Genomic DNA, 19,652 nt, shown 5'->3' with positions numbered 1-19,652 from the left:
ACGGAGTCAGTGCCTATGATGTTCAACCTCCAGTTGAGCGACAAGCCAGACTTTGCCCAACCAAGGACCTATGGGCCACAATGGCACCAGAAGTTGTGAAGGCCCAGAGTATAACTGGGTTCAAAAAGGAACTGACTATAAGTTCCTGGAAGCTAGGTCCATCATGGCCAAGGGGGTCAGGGACCAGTCACATGCTCTGGATGTCCCTAAATCTCTGACTGTCAGCAGCTGAAAGGGGAAGACAGGGGTGGATCTCTCCATATTGCCGTGTTATGTTCAACCCCCTGAAGCTCTGGCACTGGTCACTGTGGAGACAGGACACTGGGCTGCATGGACCATGGTCTGATCCACTATGTCCACTCTTTATGCTCTTAGTAACAAGGTGGGGCCAGCAGACACGACAGCTCCCACAATGCAATGCTGCAGTTCAGTGGCTTGTGTCAAGAGCGAGTGGTGCCCGCTGGCAGAGGCGTGTGACATCTGCAGGCCGGGGTGCCCAGCACCATGGCAGGCAGGGTGAGGGGTTGTGGCCATGTGGGAGAGCCCTTGTCTGATGCCTCTCACCCCCTCGTCTTGCTGCTTCTTGTAGGTCTCTGTGTGTGCCAGCTGCCAAGCCAACTGGGCATCTGTCACCGGGCAGTGTGGGCAAATGGGTCCCCTCTCCTCGAGCAGTGTCACAGGCAGACAGCTGGCAACTCCCACTCTGGGCCCCTTGCTGGGCCTGCACGCCCTGCTGCCAGTCACCTCGCCCAGCACAGCAGCCACAAACAGGACAGCTAAGAAGGAAATTCAAAGAGGACCCCATAGACTGCAGCGGGGTGAGCCCGCTGCCTCTTCCAACCAGGTACCCAGCTCCTCCCCCTCTCCAGGCCAAGGGGGCACTCAGCACTCCACTCACCAGGCCAATGGGGCACTCAGCCCCCCACTTGCCAGGCTAAGGGGCACTCAGCCTCCACCCACTCTAGGGTTGCCAGGTGTCTGGCTTTCAACTGGAACACCTGGTCAGAAATGGACCCTGGAGACTCCAGTCAACACTGGTGACTGGGCTGTTAAAAGTTTGGGCACCCGCACAGCGGGGCTAAGGCAGGCTCCCTGCCTGCCATAGCTCTGTGCAGCTCCTGGAAGCAGCAGCATGTCCCCCCTCTGGCTTCTAGGCATGGGGCAGCCAGGGGGCTCCACACGCTGCCCCTGCCCCTAGCGCCAGCTCTGCAGTTTCCATTGCCCATGGTTCCCAGCCAATGGGAACTGTGGGGGTGGCGCCTGAGGTTGGGGCAGCTTGCAAAGCTGCCTGGAAGGACATGCTGCTGCTTCAGTTCCAGGAGCTGCTTTAGGTAAGCACCACCCAGAGCCTGCGCCCCTCCCGCCCTCCTATGCCCCTGTCTCTCTGGGCGCTTTGTGTCATCTTCCCCGTGGAGCCTTCCTGTCCCCCTGGAGTCTCTCTGCTGCCACAAGCGTGATCGCAGTGCTCTTTCAGCCAGCTCCCGTCTGCTGGAGATGTCCTCTCCTTGGAGTGGAGCTGGGGCTTCATCTTTATGTACCTCTGCCCCACTCCAGGGGCAGCCATGGGATAATGGGCCCCTTGGGTCTACATTGCCCTTTCACCACTGGGGTGGGATAGGTGGCCCAGCTCAGTGTTATTATCAAAAGGAGCTGGCTGTGAGGGGACAGGATAGAAGTTTATAAAATACTGGCTGGTCTAGAGAAGGGAGATCGGTGGCACCCGCTCTCTCTGTCTGAGAACATAAGGCCCAGGGGTGATGCCATGAAATTACAAGGAGGGACATTCAAACCTGAGCAAAGGAAATACTTCTCCATGTGACATGTACTAAGACTGTGGAATTCATGGCCACAGGAGGTTGCTGGGGCCAAGAACTTGGCAAGATTCAAAGAGGACTTGGATATTTGCAGATATATTCAAGTCCTCTTGCAGATAGAGGGCTGTGAGTATTGTGAGTTCAATCCTTGAGGGGGCCATTTAGGGATCTGGGGCAAAAAAAAATAGTTGGGGATTGGTCCTACTTTGAGCAGGGGGTTGGACTAGATGAGCTCCTCAGGTCCCTTCCAACCCTGATATTCTATGATTCTATGATAGACGTAAGAAACCATTTTCAGGCTCTCTGCACAGGTACTACGGCGGAGAATGGTTTGGAAGAGTCATCTGAGGGAAAGGCTCAGAAAGAGACCCCATTGACCGGAAGGCTTGGGATGCATTGTCCTAGGGATGAGGGTTCCATGACCACCACGCTCAAGAGGAGGAGACGGATGGTGGTGGTCAGGGACTCCCTCCTAAGCGGGACGGAGTTATCCATGCGCTGTCCAGACTGGGAAACTCGAGAAGTGTGCTGCTTGCCTGGAGCTAGAATTCAGGAGTGTCTGCCGAGACTGATCAAGCCCTCGGACCATTACCCCTTCCTGCTTCTCCACATGGGCACCTATGATACTGCCACAAATGACCTTGAGTGGGTCACTGCAGGCTCTGGGAAGAAGGATAAAGGAGTTTGAGGCACAAGTTATGTTCTCGTCCACCCTCCCTGTTGAAGGAAAAGGCCCAGGTAGGAATCATACAATTGTGGAAGTAAATGTGTGGTCATGCAGGTGGTGTCAGAGAGAAGGCTTTGGATTCTTTAACCATGGGATGTTGTTCCAGGAAGAAGGATTGCTAGGAAGAGATGGGATCCACCTAATGAAGAAAGGGAAGAGCATCTTCACAGGCAGGCTTGCTAACCTAGTGAGGAGGGCTTTAAACTAGATTCACCAGGGGATGGTGACCTAAGCCCAGAGGTAAGTGGGGAAGTGGGATACCAGGAGGAAACACAAGGAGGAGGGTGCAACAGGGGAGGCCTCCTGATTCATACTGAGAAAGTAGGGCAATTGGCTAGTTATCTTAGGTGCCTGTACAAGAACGCAAGAAACCTGGGAAATAAGCAGGAAGAATTGGAAGTCCTGGCACAGTCAAGGAACTATGACGTGATCGGAATAACAGAAACTTGGTGGGGCAGTTCACATGACTGAAGCACTGTCATGGATGGTTATAAACTGTTCAGGAAGGACAGGTACGGGAGGAAAGGTGGAGGAGTTGCATTGTATGTAAAAGAGCAGTATGATTGCTCAGAGCTCCAGTATGAAACTGGAGAAAAGTTTGGTGAGAGTCTTTGGGTTAAGTTTAGAGGCAAGAGCAACAAGAGTGATGTCGTGGTGGGTGTCTGCTATAGACCACTAGACCAGGACGAAGAGGTAGACAAGTCTTTCTTTGGAAAGCCGCCAAAAGTTTCCAGATCACAAGTCCTGGTTATCATGGGGGACGTCAATCACTCTGACATCTGCTGGGAGAGCAATACAGCAATGCACAGCCAGCCTTTGGAAAGGTGCAGAGCAGAAACCCCGGGGCTGGAGGCAAAGCCAGGGAATGGTAATGCTCCTACTAATGCAGCCTAATATGCCCTTAGCCTTCTTGGCACCAAGGGCACACTGCTGACTCATATCCAGCTTCTCATCCACTGTAATCCCCAGGTCCTTTTCTGCAGAACTGCTGCTTATCCAGTTGGTCCTCAGCCTGTAGAGGTGCATGAGATTCTTCCGTACTAAGTGCAGGAGCACTAAGTGCAGAAGCAGCCGAACCAAAACTCCTGTGTGATGACGTGGGGGGTTCTCTTGATTTTTTCAATGGTTTGCATGCTGAGGTGGTGGGATGCAGTTTCCCTGGGTGTTACTGGTTTAACGAGGTGATAGGAGAGGGAGTTTGTTGTTACATAGGACCAGCAATGGAACTTGGGACCCCAGCCAATGGCCTGGAGAATGGATACCCCAGCAACTGGTGACCTGGTGACCGGGAGGCCCAGCTCAAGAGTCACAGCCAGTTCTGGCCAGTGGGAGGACAATGGGCTGTGAAGAGATGACCCCCGTGACCTGACCAGCTGGTTCCAGCCAGAGGGGCACAAAGGATGGCTGAGAGGAGAGGAGGCCCAGGTGACCCTGTTTACCTGGATAGAAGACAATGGACAGAGGCGGGGCTTGGGGGAGGTGATATCGGATGTCCAGCTGGAAAGTTCAGGGGCTGGAGAGAGAGAGCAGGCAGAGCCCACCTGGATGCAAGGGAGACCTAGGTGTACTGTGCTGAGGGAGACCAGGCCTGAGGCCCTGGGAGTTTCCTATGCTGTGTTCAGACGCTCAGTAAACCCTCCTGTTTTAACCTGGCTGAGAGTCTCTCTGGTCTAGAGAACAGGGTTGCATTATTCCCTCTGGGAGTGGAGGCCCCAGGCAGGGACGGCTTTAGGAAGTGCGGGGCCCAATTTGAAGAGTTTCGATGGGGCCCGGGAAGGGAGGCAAAAAAAAAAAAAAGCACATAAAAAAAACACGTGGGGCTTGTACTCACTGGGTGGTGCTCCAAGTCTTCGGCGGCACTTCGGTGATGGGCACTGAAGGACCCACTGCCAAAGTGCTGCTGAAGACCCGGCATGCTGCCAGGTGAGTAAAAATTAAAAAGGTGCCTCAAGCCAGGGAAGAGATTCTCACAGGGCGCGGGGCCCTCTTAGACACGGGGCCCAATTCGGGGGAATTGGTGGAATTGGCCTAAAGCTGGCCCTGGCCCCAGGGGTCCAACACGAGTGGACTCCCTGAGGGGGACAAACAGTGAGAGACAGGCTCAGAGAGGTGCAGTTCCAGGAGGTGGAAGGGCTTAACCACTGAGAGAGAGTGGACCCCTGAGGTCTGTCACACTGAAGGGGGTTCCCCCCAGTGACCGTACGGGCCAAGAGTGGGCTCAAACTGTGAGTATGTGACAGCCCCTTGGAGGAAATCACTGAGCCTGGTCAGGGTTCCTGTCGCCCCCAGCCTGATCAGCCAACAGGGGAGTCATCCCAAACCAACAAGCACAGAGCGACTCAGAGCCTTGTCCCAGAGCATGGGGCCCTACATATCCTAGCATCGTGTTTATCCACACCGGTGGACCACATCACTTGGCCTTCCTGCCTAGCACCTTGCAGAAAGTCCAGAGCTTTCCTGTGACCCCCCACCCTGATCCTGGGATGCTCAGGTCTTTGCTGAACAGGCAGGGACAGCAGAGAGGATCGGGGGGTGTCGGCAGGTTTGGAGCGAGTATGGTGGCAGGAAAGGCAATTGCTTTCTTTGCTGGAGCCTGTCCACACGGCCTATGACAAATGCCTTGCTTTCCTCTGGCAGATGCCCCACCCCCTCCAGCCACACCTACTGTAGGAGGCACACACTGGCCACCAGCCTTTCCAATGGGAAACCTGTGCAGCTCAATGCTCCAAAGGAGGCTCAAGTTGGGGTGGGGCAGATCACCCCCATTTCCCATAGCAGGAAGATATACAGGCTCTCCTCTGCCTAAACTGGGCCGCACATCACTGCACCAAGCCAATTCCTTCTTGAGCTTAGCATCTGTTTGTCTTCAGGGGGGCACCCACCGGTGCCAGCTCTCACTATAGTGTCTTAAAGCCCCAGCTCCCAGGGTCATGTTTTTATGGGAGAATCTCATTTTGCATTTAAAGGGGGAAGGGGAGTTCCTAGTTCTTCTGGTTGCGGAAAAACCCCTGAGAAATGTGATTTGAGCAAGACCTCGAGGCTCTGAAACCAGAAGCAAAGGAAACGAGCCCTCCTCCTAGTTTATTATTTGTTAAAAAATCTCCTGAGTTTTAAGCAAATTTCATGATCCCAGCTCCTCATATCTGAATGCTGAGGCTGGCAGAACTGGGCTGGCTAAGCTCAGGGCTCCTGGGTGCTGGGGAAGACATACCCATGCTGAGCGACAGGCTCAAGGACTGAATTGACCCGGAGGAAAGGCAAACAGATGTAAATGGGGGAGTGGCTGGCCAAGGGCATCCGCTAAGCCAGAGACAGAGTTTGGACAAGAGCCCAGGTCTCCTGGCTCATGCCAGTGCCCTACCCATTGGCCTGGACTGCCCCTTCAGCCTGGTTCTCCCCACACAGTGCCAGGATTGGTCCCCGTTTGTATCCAAAACTCCCTTTCCTTCCAACTTTTTCCAGTTCATCCTCCTGCCCCGCCTTTGCTTCCTGGCATTTATTTCTTTCTCTGGCTGGTTTTCCCTTTGGCATTTCTCTCTCTCCACCATTATCCTTCACCTTCTGTCCCAGCCCCAGCTTGGGTTGGGCCAGACAGCCTGGCAGCTGGTTCCTCCTTCCAGTGCAGGGCAGGGGGCAGCTTTGTGTAGGGCAGGACAACCATTACAGATGGGACAGAGCTCCATTTGTGGGGCTTCCAGTCCAGCCCCCAGCCCCACACCCTTCAGGACAGCACCAGATTGCTCTGGACAGCTCTATTTCAGCTTTGAAACGGAGTACCCGGGAGCTCCCCACACAGCCAGTGCTCCTGCCACACTCCCCACAGCCCCCACTGCTGGGAGATGCTGGGTCTGCAGTAGCTGGCAGCTCTCCACAATGCCAGTGCTCCTGCCCCCTCCCCACAGTGCCCCCTGCTGGGGGAGGCTGGAGTTTGAGTAGATGCCCCATTCCCTGCACAACTACTCTAGTGTATAATGGATCCCTTGCATCCAAAAGATTTTCCTGGACGCAATTTCCCACTTCCTTTTGCTTGCACGTCTCTCTCTGGGACTGGACTGCAGGACCCCGCTGCTTCACTGGGGCTCACGCCTTCAGCCCTGGCAAGCTGGTGTTGGGGCTGGCACCTCCCTTGCTTTCTGTGGCTTCCCATGAATCAGGCCCTCCAGCCTCCCTCTGCTGTCCGCTGGTGCAGAAATTACCATTAAGGCCAAGCTGATGGGATGGTGTCAGACTGAGGGCTCCCAGAGCCCAGGCAAGAGAGAGGACTGGAGGGTTCTGGTCCTGCTGGTGCTCAGAGTGCGCAGGGTGTCCTGAGGTGCTCAGAGACTGGGGGAAATCATGAGACTGGCTTAAAAATCATGAGATTTTGTTACAAACTAAGAACAGGATTCGTCTTCTCTGCCCCAGGGAAGGGACAGCGATGGAGGCAGCTACTCCTGGGTGAAAGACAGTGGCAATTTAGCATGAGAGCCTTGGGCTTCCTGCTTGGGAACTGCAATCCCTGTAAGACCAGCAGCATGAATGAATAAATGTCTCTGTACCCACCTGGGGGGCACAGCTCCATCTGAGCACCCTGCTGCAGTGCCCCCGACAACTCCAGTGACCAGACACCCTGGCCGCTGTCAGTGCCAAGAGCAGAACCCAGGAGTTCTGGTCTCCCCAGCCCTGGGCCTTAGCCCCAAGTCTATTCCTCCCTCTGCCTGGGGGTCCCAGAACCAAAGCCCTCAGCTACATCATGCTGCATCATCTCCCACTCCCCCCCCACAACCCCCCACATCCTGACCCCCTTCCAGCTGCTGAGCTCCCTCACCCACACCCCAATCTCCATGTATTCCTCCTGCCCCAGGAGGAAGCTACGGTCCATGGCTTTGAGCTCACTCCCACCAGCGCTGCTGATGTCTCTTGTGGTGACCAGCCCAGGGGGCAGGCTCTGGTGCAGGGTGGGAGCGGAAGGAAGTGAGGCTGATCTGTGGGGCAGGAGGGCGGGGGGGAAGGTGTGATGTTCTCCAGTAAGGCAGCAGCCCGGATCATGTCCAGGAGCCGCCAGCTCAATGGCGGTGGCTGGATCCCACCTTGGACACATGGCAACTGTCAGAGCCTAAACCAGAGCTGCACCTGGCTTCTGAAGCTGCACCCCTGCTCTCAGGGGACTGGGTTTTGCACAGATACCGCCAGGTGCGTCTAGAGCCGCAAATCTGGGGAGGTGGGAGCCAGGGGTCTGGTGAGAGGGGCTGGGCCTGGAATCTGTTCCCCCGGCCACCGAGACATAGTCCAGCATTCTGCTGCAGGCACTCAAGGTGTGAGTTACCAGCATGGGGGCGATGGGACCTGGGGCTCTCCAGATTCAGGACAGCTTGTTGCTGCTGCACTGGATAAAGCCCACATTGTGCTGGGCCCCCCAGCACTTCTGTTTCACCTACCCCACCCAGCCACATGCTTTAACAGCTCCCTGCAATGGGCTGCAAGAGTGGAGGAGGGGACTTGCAATGGAAGCTGCATAGAAGGCACTGGGGGCCACATTGATGGAGAGGGGAGAGCACCCCTACTGAACCACTAGCCCCACTTCCCAGGACAACTTGGGCTTTCCTGAGTGGTGTCACCTCCCAGGACTGCGCAGGCCTAGCCCTGTTCAGTTTGGGATCACAGCGAGACAGGAGGTCGAACAGTTCCAGAGTTTAATGATCCTCCTAAATCAAGCTGCCCGAGGAGGCTAGTGAATCAGTGACAACACCCAGCACTTGGTGTGTTTGCGCTCTGCTAAGAGCCAGGCATGGCTGGGGCGGGTAAAGTGGTCATGTGGTCCAGTGCCAGCCCACCACCACCTGCCAGCATGGCTCCACAGATCATCCACCGTACACTGCCCCTGAAGACATGTTGTGAATATCTGACACCAGCCCACGACAGCCCTTTCATTCGGGGCTTTGATTGATTGTCCCAGACAGCAGATTCCTCTTCCTTTGTCCTGGCCTTCCACCCACGGCACCTGGTTGCTGAGAGATCACTTCCCTGTGAGGAAAAGAGCCAACTTTGCAGGGGATGCTCCATCCCAACTGACCCCGGGCGGGGCCCTTTGTGATGGCCAGGAGCCTGTTGGCCCACACTCTGGATAGAAAGCCAGCTGCCTAGGGATTGGGGTAGCAGAGCAATGCGGGGGTAGAACTGGCACCATGCAGCTGACCCCCATGGTGAGGTAGCTTCTCTGAGTACTGCACTGAGCACACAGGCCCTGCAGGAGGCAGCGCCAGGGCAGGTATTGTTGCAGGAAGCAGGCGCCTTGAGGGGGCACGATGAAAGAAGACTGTTGTGTGTGTGATGCAGCTAGTGTTCCCACGATTCCCCCTCCCCCCGTTCAGCTCACATTCCCTCCATCTCTCCTCCCCATCTTATGCCCCCCCCAGCACTCTCCCGCCATGCTCCTTATATCATGGACTGCTCAGTCCAAACATCCCAACCTTCCCTGGCTGACCCAGAGCCTGGCAGCTGACAAAGAAGATTTGCCCTCTCCCATCTGCCCTGGCTCGGAAGATGCCCCCAGATGCCCTGCCCATTGGTTGAGCCCCATACATGGCGCTAGACAAGCGGAACTAGAGCCCAATCAGAGTGGAGTTAAGCTGTTGTAGAAAATATATCTATACTGTGTTCTGTAAATTATGCTGGTTTACACCGCAAGCATTTTTTTTTTAAGCATTCCTGCACGGCAATGCCACAGCTCCTTCTGCCTTTGTGGCTTTAATCACGCTACATGGGGCTTTCCCTCCCCTTTTAATCAATTGGTTAAAGCCAAACAAGGTTGGTTCCCATGTTCTGGTTGTTGCTTTAAGGCGTGTTACATGTGTGTGATTAGCAAAGTGCTCCGATGAGGAGATAGAAACCCAGGGAGGAACCTGCTGCGATGGGAACATGGAAGGAATGCTCCTTAATGAGCAGCCTGGGGGGTTTCAATGAAATGCTGTCAGTTTTTGAAAAATCAGGTCTTTAAAAGAAAAGAGGCGCTTGTGGGTAATTGCGGAGAGGGGCTGGGTGGCAGTGGAGGTGCTAAGCTTTGAGAACATGCTGCAGAAATAGATGCAAGGACTGTAATGCACAGGGAGTGCCAGGGCCACCACCCTTCACTTTCTTGCTCTGCTACATCAGCTTTTTGAGACAGCTGCCAGCCCACATCAGTTGCTCATACGCAGGCCGTATGTCATGCAATAGTAGGGAGCAAACAGTCAACCCTTCTACTCGTAACAACGCAGCAGGGATCTAACCTGGGACCTTGATGTATCAGCCTTAACTTTCCAGCCACTCCCCAACCTTTCTGTGGCCCAGCCACCACTGGAGAGCAACAGAGCAATGCCTGGTGTAGGGGGGTGTTACATTAACCCTACGGTGCTGCCTGCCTCTGAGACGTCCATCCCTTGAGACCCACGAGGAGCAGAACCTCCCATTCAACCCTGGTTCCTCGCTGGGCCCCTGGCCTGTCGCTTTGATCACCAGCAGATTCTGCATGGAAAACATGAACTTTTGCACTCTGGTGAGTTTTGGATGTCAAAAGAGGCAGCTCGGCCCAAATCCTCCAAGGCAGTGGTCCCCAACCTTTTTTGTGACCAATAGCACATTCATGTTTTCAGAAGAACGTGGCGGGCGCCAACAATTTTACAAGGCTTATTTTGTATTTGTACATTAAATAATACAAAAAAAATTTAATATTACATAATATATGAATCCAGAGAGAAGAGAGAAGTCGGAGAATAGCCGCGAGGACAAAGAACACTGGTGCCGCAGCCCTGGAATACTCTGTCCCCAGCAGGCGCGGGGCTCCAGATTCTCTTCTGTGCTGGGCACTAGATGGGCCCCGCACCTGCCAGGGACTGAGTACACCGGTGCCTGCAGCGTGCAGCCCCAGAGTTCTCTGTCCCTGGTAGATACGGGGCCGCAGCTTCTCTCCCCTGCTGGGCACTAGGTGGGCACACATAAATGTCCTGGTGGGTGCCATGGCACCCCCGGGCACCACGTTGGGGACCACTGCTCGAAGGTATTTCGGGGCCTAACTCTCGCTGATTTCACAGGTGCCTAAATAGCTCTGAAGATCCAGGTCTCAGCGGCAGCTCCAGGCACCACGTGTGTGCCTGGGGCGGCAAGCAACGGGGGACATCCTGCCAGTCCCTGCGAGGGCAGCAGTCAGGCAGACTTCGGCGGCTTGCCTGCAGGAGACCCACCGGTCCCACCCTTTGGCGGCAATTCAGCGGCTGGTACGCGGAAGCCGCGGGACCAGTGGACCTCCCACAGGCAAGCCGCTGAATCCGTGGGACCGGTGACCTCCTGCAGGCAAGCCACCAAAGGCAGCCTGCCTGCCATGCTTGGGGCGGCAAAAAAACACTAGAGCTGCCCCTGCAAGTCTTTATCAAAACTGCCGTGGGGGTTGGGGAGACTGCAAAAAGACGTGATCTAAAACTGCAAACATTTTGGGGTCTAATTCTGCCAAACAGAAGCTGTGGAATTTTGCTCTGCTTAGCCCAGTTCTCCTGGCCCTTCATGCACACAGGTTTGGGCCTCCCAAGCTTTAAAGATGCAGTGGCATGCCTCCTAATGCTCAGCACTGTTTAGCTAAGGCTCTCAAACCACTTCCCTGAGGAGCATCAGATCCCATTAGACAGATGGGGAAACTGAGCAAGAGGATAGGGAGCGGCCCAAAGCTGCACAGTCACTGTGATGAAGTTGGGGATTTTTGTAGTGTTTTACATGAATAGTGTGTGCTTGCCTCAGTTTCCCTGTGTGCTGCCTGTTTAACAAGCTGGTGGGAGAGTGTTTATTGTTGCCGAGAACCAGATGTGACCTCGCCTGGCAGCTGGGACCCCCCAGACAACAGCCTGGAGATGGGGAACCTTAACAACTGGTGACCTGGTGACTAAGAGACCCACCTCAGCTTGGTTCTGGCCAGTGGGAAGACAAAGGGCTGAGGAGAGAGGACCCCGGTCCAGAGGAGAACAAAGGACGGAAGAGAGAGGGCCCTAGTGATCTGTTTATCTGGGATGAAGGCAAAGGACAGGGGAGGAGTTGTTGGGGCCCTTGATATCAGATGCCCAGCTGGAAAGTGCAGGGTCTGAGGACTGGAGAAAGAGCAAGCAGCGCCCATCTGGATGCAGAGGAGACTTAGGATGTACTGTGCTGAGGGAGGCCAGGCCTGAGGGCCCTGAGAGTTTCCTATGCTGTGTTCAGACACTCAATAAACCCTCCTGTTTTACTCTGATTGAGAATCGCTCTGATCTAGAGAACAGGGTTGCATTATTCCCTCTGGGAATGGAGGCCCCAGGGTTCCAGAGCGAGTGGATTCCCTGAGGGGGGCCCACGGCGAGAGACAGATGTGCTAAGGCTCAGAGAGGTGTGGATCCAGGAGGCAGAGGGGCTTAACTCCCAAGAGAGAGTGGACCCCCGAGAAGGGCTGTCACATTGAAGGGAATTCCCCCAGGGACCTTACGGGGCCAAGAGTGGGCATGACCTGGGAGACCATGACACTCACATCCCCTAATTCCCAGTCGCTCTGGGGGCTTAGCCCTTCTGCCCTGGCCTCAATCCTGTCAGGGGCTTTTCCTTCTACTTTCTTAAATTCCCTCAGCAGTCAGTCAGTGGGACATAGGGGGTGGGGGGCTTTGGTTGAACAGCTGTTACGTCCCACGTCAGGCAGATGGTTCATCTCCTCTCCTCTCCTCACGTCCCAGCTAAGTGCTGTGTATGCAGGTGGCTCTGCCCAGGCAGGGCAGGTCTCGCTCCACACACTCCCTGTCACTCTGCAGCCCGGGGCTGATTGTATAAACATTCCTTGCCCAGAAAGCAGAATGCAGCAATTCCACAGCAATCAGCTCTCTCTGAAGGTGACTGGCAGCTCCTCGGAGGGCGAGGGGGCTGGGAAAGCTGTCAAAACATGTTTGCTTGGAAGAGGTAGTAGGAGCATCTGTGCCTTGGCATGGTGCTCAGGTGGGATAACTGGTGTCTCAGAGGGGAGAACAGGACAGGCTGCTGGAGCAATGAACCTCAGAAAAGCCAGTGCTCTCACCCACCGGCCCATTTGCAGGCTGGGACAAAGGGCCTTGAGCATTGTGACACTGACCGTTGCAGCACCTAACTTTTAGGTGCCTTGAAAATCACATGGCTCCACAAGCCTGAGGGTATGTCTACACTACAGGATTATTCCGATTTTACAGAACCTGGTTTTATAAAACAGATTATATAAAGTTGAGTGTACGTGGCCACACTAAGCACATTAATTAGGCGGTGTGCATCCATGTACCGAGGCTAGCATCGATTTTCAGAGCGTTGCACTGTGGGTAGCTATCCTGTAGCTATCCCATAGTTCCCGCAGTCTCCCCTGCCCATTGGAATTCTGGGTTGAGATCCCAGTGCCTGATGGGGCAAAAAACAGTGTCGCGGGTGATTCTGGGTAAATGTCATCACTCAACCCTTCCTCCGTGAAAGCAACGGCAGACAATCATTTCACGTGCGACGTTCTCATGGTTGCCTGGCAGACGCCATTGCATGGCAACCATGGAGCCTGTTTAGCCTTTTGTCACTGGGATAAATTGATGACATATACCCGACAACACCCGGGAAAATTATTTTGACGTGTCACGCACTGAGAGCTCAGCCAAGAATGCAAAAGCTTTTCGGAGACTGTGGGGACTGTGGGTATAAGCTCGGAGTCCTCAGTACCCCCTCCTCCCTCATGAGCATCCTTTTGATTCTTGGGCTTCGTTATGCTTGTCATGCAGCACTGTTCTAAGTCCCTGCTGTGGCCTCCTGTCTATCATAGCCTGGAGATTTTCAAATGCTTTGCATTTCATCTTCTGTAACAGAGCTATGATGAACAGATTGTCTCCCCATACAGAGATCAGATCCAGTATCTCCTGTACAAGTCCCCATCTTGAGCTCTCTTTCGATTGGCGACTGCATCGCTCACCCTGGCTTGATCAGAGGACTCCACGCTGGGCAATATCAGCGCAATGGAAATTCAAAAGATTCGCGGCTTTTCCTGTCTACCTGGCCAGTGTATCTGAGTTCAGATTGCTTTCCAGAGCGGTCACAATGGTGCACTGTAGGATACTGCCCGGAGGCCAATACTGTCGAATTGCGGCCACACTAACGCTAATCCGATATGGCAATACCAATTTCAGCGCTACTCCCCTCGTCGGGGAGGAGTACAGAAATCTGTTTTAGGAGCCCTTTATAGCGATATAAAGGGCTTCGTTGTGTGGACGGGTGCAGGGTTAATTCGGTTTAATGCTATTAAATTCGGTTTAAACACATAGTGTAGACCAGACCTGAGCTACCCTCCTAGGCCCCCTGTGCTATGCCTGGGGAGAGATGGGGATCTCCGAATGGCACTCACAAAAGTCAACACAATGCCTAGCTTAGGCGGCTCCCTGCCCACTGGGCAGTGCCAATGAGAGGGGTGTGTCCTGAGCTCCTTGCCCCCCAAAGAATTCAGCCCCTAAGTCCAGGCTGCAGGGAGGCACCTAGTTCCACTGGTGAGCAACAGCCAGGAACCCTGCTCCTGGATTTGGGGGACTCAAACATCAAAGGAGGTGGAAAAGGTCTCCCTTTTAACCTTCAGCTCAGAGGCTAGGGAGCTCCCTAGGACATGGGAGACAGCAGTTCAAGTCCCCCCTCTGCCTGATGAGGAGGTCTTTCCACAGGGATCCCCCACCTTTCAGGTGAGTGCCTCAACCACTGAGCTAGAATCACTCCTTCTCTGGCCCCCTGCATAGTTAAGTAAAGTGGAATGGCTTCAGCAAGAGAGATGAGGATGGTGTGGTGATGATGATGTGGCACACCCCAGAGGTGGCTGCATTTCAAGTAGTGATGAAATAAGTCCCTTCTCAACTGAATGCAAAAACCTACATTAGTGGGCACCTGTCTATATTGCTCATGAAGGTGCGCCTTTAACAGTCTAGCTAGGGATCTGAAGTACTGCACGTATGTAACATGGGTGCACTGGTGTTAAGACCCCTAACTATCACCTCATTTGGTGGGTTCTAACATGGCCATGGAGGATTTTATTTCATTTATCTGGTTTGATTTTTTTTTTTAAGGAGTGAAAATTAGAGATGGAAATGAACCCAGCCCTGGCAGATGTCTGGAGCTGTGCAATTCTTTTAGGCCCTTCTGCCTGTTTAGAAACTGCAGCTGCAGCTGCAGTATGTACCCAAAGAACAACCTCTGGGAGCGGGCCGCATGCTACTGTGGTTTTATGCACACCATTAGCTACATCCCTCCCTAATTCTCAGGCTTTAAACTGCACCCCTTCGTGAACAATTTGCTGCCACACAGAGAGCTTCCCCGGAGAGGCATGGAAAAGGATCTCAGGCGGCAGCAAGCTGAGGTCGCTGAGCAGGCCAGCCAGGCAATGAAAACAGTACCTGTCTGGAAAGCTGAGGCTAGGGGAGGAAAGAGACACCCTGCAGGGGTTCCAGACACTGAACAGCTGGTGAAACAAAAACCCAGGACATTTCTGGTGTCCCAAAACCAACTTCCTGGGATGCCAGGATATCATTTAAAAAATCAGGACTTCCCCACTAAGACCACGATACTCAGTCACTTCAGCCAACTCCTACTCTCAGATACTGAGCCAGTCACCAGTGATTTCAATGGGCTCAGCATGCAAGTATCTATGGAAAGGATTTGGCTCCTATACAGACTTCCTGGGCAGGACTTATCTCGCAAAGGTGCAGGCAGCAAGAAGGGACCTGTGTGTGCCTTGATCTTGGATCAAAAGGAAAACAGCAAGAAAGAAAGTGCAGACAGGGGCGGTACCAAGGCCTCGTAGGGGAGCAGCTAATATTATTTTTAAAAAATAGGGCTTCCTAGAGCTACAGGACTCCTTAAGCAGTGAGCACCAGATTCCACGGGACCATAACTGTCTTGTGCTCACAATCACTCCTAACGAGGCAAGCTCCAGTCATACTGTGGGTTTGTATCACCCAGATCCAGCCTCAGAGAAAGCACTTGGCCACTCTTTTGCCTGTTTGACTTCCCTGCTGCCAATCCACAAGATGCAGCACCCCCTCAGAAAGCTGAATGCATACAGCACCTTGTGGAGTCAGCCCCTGTGTGGTGTGGAGCCAGAGGGCAGAGCTGTCTCCTTTATTAGCGCAGAAAAAGCCGTTGACTGGGTTGAGTGGCCTTTGCAATTCTGAGATCTGGCTTGGACACTGGATTTACCTAGATTTGGTAGAATCCCATTTTTTTTTTTTTATAATTTGGATGGATAGTATAAATTTTTATTTTTAAGCTTTTTCTTCAATTTTTATCTCGCTAAATGTTCACAGTTGTGCAAAATTAGGGGGTTTAAGCTTTTTAAAATCTATTTTAATTCTCACAATTGCAGGAAATTAAGGGGGAGTCAGATAATTATTGAATGACAGGAGACACTGAGATTTAATGTTTATAAAGCTTTAACTTTTTGATATGTAAATTGTCAATGTCAAAATATAAATATCTTGAAATCAAACCCTAATACGTTCTCAAGAAGCATTTTTCATACTTTGCTTAGCTGTATCATAGATGGAATTTTTTTGTAGGTTTGTATGTATATGGTGAAATTGATGTTTACCAATAAAAAAACTAATCCTTCCAAGCCTTCCTGTATCACAGGGCAGCAATCCAACTGCACAGCTCCTTCCCAAGAGGGTCCAGACAAAGGCTACTAGCTTAGAGATGGGCTGACCTCACCCTGCATATTTACTCTGGGCCAGTGGTGGATTAGCCACTGGGCCAATGGAGCCAGTGCCCAGGGGCTCTGGACAATTGAGGGGCCCCCAGAAAAACTGGCATCCCCGTGCCCCGACCCGCTCTGCCCACCCGGCGCTCCTGCTAGGGAGCGAGGGAAGCCCTTGTGCCCTGACAGGAGTGCTGGTGGGGGGGCCTGCAGGCAGAAGGGGTGGGGAGGGGTCCCACTTGCTCTGGCCCAGGGCCCCACAAACCCCAAATCCACCTCTGGCTGTCAGAATACAGAGCAAGGGCAGTGGTCAAAACCCACCAGTCCTATAGAACTGCCCTGTGCACAGATTATATTATTCTGTATCCCACAAACTGGACACTGTGCACCCAGGTATTTCCTACCTGTAAACTCCAGGAATCTACTTCAGCTGTAAGCTGCTTCCAGTGGGGTTGTCCCGATACTCCTCAATGGTCCTACTCCCATCTTGGTCTGCCCCTCAAGGTTCTAAGTACATGGGAATCTACATCAGGCCTCAGGTTATTTGTTAGAATTAAGCTAGCCCCAGAGGGTGGTCTGAGCTGCTGATTCCTTGGACACTCTGATCAGGAAGGAGCTGACCCCAGTATTATGGCTCATCCTAGCTGACACCTCCTCACAGGTGTTTTCTGACTCTCTCCAGGGATCTACTAACCATATAGGGAAGGAATAGGTGCTCATGATTCAGCTCAAGAAGCACACAGATCTAGCCCAACCCAAATCAATTACTGTTCCTAGGCCTCAGCTCTCTGGCAAGGTGGGCCAGGGGAGATCACAGGCCGCTTGGAAGAACAGGTTTACCCTGAAGTTCCCTTGATGGCACTATTGTAGTGAGTCACCCCCTCCTGCACCCATTAGATGCCAGCTGGTGGCCCACACTCAAACCGACCTTGTTACCTGAATTACAGGCTGGGGAAGCCTGACCCACAGGAGGGGCATACAGCCCTGGCCTTCCCACCTGTGTGTGTGAGCGTAGCACTTTTACCATCATGCTCTGATGCACCTTTCTCTGGCTTTGAGGTCACACCGTGAGGCAGCAGCAGGGATGGGAATAAATGCCAGGGCTCTGGTTGTCAGCTGGATGCTGTATCCACTGGGTCACACTGCCTCCTTCAGCCATTATTCAGCCGCATATTATCCGTCCTTCTGCCCCACAGCAATATCTGCCTCAAGAACCCCACCTGGCATCCCAGAATCCTGTCCTGGGCTTCGCCTTCCTGGGGCCAACTGGCACCCCATGCCCTGCTCCCTGCCCTGGCAATCCCAGGTGGGCCCAGGAGAATTCCCTTCAGCCTCTTCCATCCCAAAGGGTCTGGGGACAGGGTACTGCAGAGCGTCCACACACAGACCCATCACCTTCCACAGGTCTGGGGTGTCCATAGCGGGAACAGCCCCAGTGATGATGAATAGCCCTAGGGGGACAGCTTGTCAGCTGGTGTGAGTCACCTTCAGTGGGGCTACCCCAATTCACAGCAGAGGATTTGCAGGTCACTGCAGACAAGTGGGTTGGGAGCCTGTGACACAGTCAGGATACCTGCCCCACTGAAATGCACCTGTGTGCCTCAGTTTCCCCTCCTGTGCCCCAAAGGTACCCACACACCTGTCATGCCAAACTACACTCCTCCCAGTGCCATGTGAATAAGTTTTAACAAAAGGTTTGCAACCCTCTGCCCTTCCAGCCAGGCTTCTGGCCTGACTCCCTGTGCACAGGGGGAGCTGAAGCCCCTGTCCAACTGAGCACAAGCTGCTTCTTATATAGTCCCAACAGCCAAACACCTTCTCCCCTAGTCACATGACCCACTCAAGCAACATGATCCCTCCAGGCATGTGTTTTATCTGGGGTCTTGCACCCCAGGTGGCAGAACTACACTAATCAGAATTCCATCCTTTAAAGGGCCAAGAGCCATAACAAGTGTGCTGGGATCCATGCACATGCCAAAGGCCCCTGCACCCTGGTACTGAATCCAGTGCCCAGATTTTGGCCAGGGCCACAAGCAAATGAACCCTTTGCCTGCCAGCTCAGGCACAGAGAAAACACTGTGGGTTGGCAGAGTCAGAGGGCACAGGGGTATAAGCATTGCTGCTCCTGTGTCCCCAGCATGGCACATGTGGGTGCAGGGCACAGTGGCATGCTGTGGTGAAATGGGGCATCAGGTAGGAGGGAATGATGCAGAAACACTATTAGAGTCTAAGAACTGGACCAGTGTGACCCTGCCGGCACATTGGCCAGCCCTCACTGCTCATCCAGAGCCCTCTTGCAGAGTGCCAGGCATGGCTGGCACCATGTCATACCAGTCACTAGTCCTGTCACGGATCCCAACACTCCCCTGGCAGACAGGGCACTGGACTAAAGCCAGACACCCAGTATCACTCATGCCACCCCACTCTTTGTCCCCGTGAACTGCCATGTCTATAACGCCACGCATGCTTCCTGCACATCCATACTCCTTCCAGGGACAGCTGTGTGCACACACACACAGCGCGGCATTCCAAACAGGGCCGGCTTTAGGCCGATTCCACCGATTCCAGGGAATCGGGCCCCGCGCCTAAGAGGGCCCTGCGCCTTAGGCACCTTTTTAATTTTTTTTTTTACACTTACCCTGGTCCCCGGCTGCGGTGTGCTCCGGGGTCTTCCTTTGAGCGAAGCGTCCAAGGGAGAGTGGAGCAGCCTCGCTCTCCCAGCTAGAGCTTCAGCCTGGGCGGCAGGGCTTGCCACGCTCCAGCCGGGGCTCCAGCTGGGAGAGTGGGGCGGCGGGGCTTGCCACGCTCGGACGGGGCTCCAGCTGGGAGAGCGGGGCGGCGGGGTTTTGCCGCTATCCGGCCGGGGTTCCAGCCGGGAGAACGGGGCGGTGGGGCTTTGCTGCGCTCCGGCCGGGGCTCCAGCCGGGAGAACGGGGTGGCGGGGCTTTGCTGTGCTCCGGCCGGGTAGGGGTTGACTGGAAAGGAGGGGTGCGGGGTGGGCAGAGTGTCAGCTGGTGCGGGCAGCGTGTGTGTGGGGATTGGTGGCTTTGGGCAGGGCTGCAGGGCTGTGTGGCATAGGAGTTGGCTTAGAGACAGGAAAGGGGTTTGGCAGGGGCTGGCTGTGGGCACGGGGTGCAGAGCTGGCTGCAGGCGGGGGGCGGACTGTGTGTGCAGGGCAGGGGGTGCGCAGAGGCAGCTGAACCATAGGTCCTTTAAGTAGCCCCAGAAGCCCCCTTCTACCCGCCCCGCGACTTTTAAATGCCGCGGAGCGCTGGGAATGCAAGGGGGGCGGGGCTCCGGGGACTATTTTTAAAGATCGGGGTGCAGGGCAGCTGGCAGCCCCGGACCTTTAAAAGGCCCGCGAGCCCTTCACTGCCCCAGGGCTCTGGGGGCTATTTAAAGTGGCCGCAGAGCTCCCAGC

Source organism: Chelonoidis abingdonii, chromosome 16 (assembly GCF_003597395.2).
Source record: "Chelonoidis abingdonii isolate Lonesome George chromosome 16, CheloAbing_2.0, whole genome shotgun sequence".
NCBI lineage: Eukaryota > Metazoa > Chordata > Testudines > Testudinidae > Chelonoidis > Chelonoidis abingdonii.
Note: the sequence above shows the minus strand (reverse complement) of the source record.